General features: G+C 51.2%; 1 protein-coding gene across 1 annotated transcript in view; it reads left to right on the top strand.

Annotated features, from left to right (window-relative positions):
- The window catches only part of LOC119582390 (adenylate cyclase type 2-like), a gene marked incomplete in the record, with an annotated part of 138,831 nt that overhangs the window by 120,482 nt on the left and 17,699 nt on the right, over positions 1 to 650 (top strand).

A 650-nucleotide genomic window follows, 5' to 3' on the forward strand; every position in this document is an offset into this window, starting at 1 on the left:
TTTCAATTCTTTAACCCTTCTACCTACACAGAATGTCGCTCCATACGCCCCCAGTCGCCCTCATCCCGACTCCAACACAACGGCATTCCACCCTCCCTTCACAGGCCTTTTTCCTGGCTTCTTTCCATCCGTTCTTCCCATCCTCTCTCGTTCCTTTTTCCCAGTCTTCGCCTATCCCTCCTTCTCCTTTCTTCTTGCAACATCTTCGTTACTCCCTCTCCTTAGCTCTGTTCCTGTCTTCTCATCCTCTTCCCCATTCCTTCCCTCCTTCACGATGTCTTCTCATCCCACACCCGGCCTTTCCCACCTCCCCCTCTCCCTTCCCTTTCTTCCATCTCGTCTCTCTGTTCCTTTCTTTCATAATTTCCTCCAACTCTGTTCCATCACGACCCCTTCTCTATTGTCCTTCCCCCTTTGTCCCTTTTCCTCCTTCCCCTCTCTTCCATCCTTTCACTCTGCCCTTTTCTTTCCTAATTTAACTCGACTCCATTCCTCACGACCCTTTCTTCATTTGCCCCCCCCTCTTTCCCCTTTCCTCTCCCCCAGTACCCCTTTTGCCCCTTCCTTCCTTCCTTCTCTCCCTTCCCTTTCTCGCATCCCTTCCCTCTGCTCCTTTCTTTTCCAATTGGCTCCAGCTCTATTCCGTCACA

This window comes from Penaeus monodon, chromosome 15 (assembly GCF_015228065.2).
Source record: "Penaeus monodon isolate SGIC_2016 chromosome 15, NSTDA_Pmon_1, whole genome shotgun sequence".
Lineage (NCBI taxonomy): Eukaryota > Metazoa > Arthropoda > Malacostraca > Decapoda > Penaeidae > Penaeus > Penaeus monodon.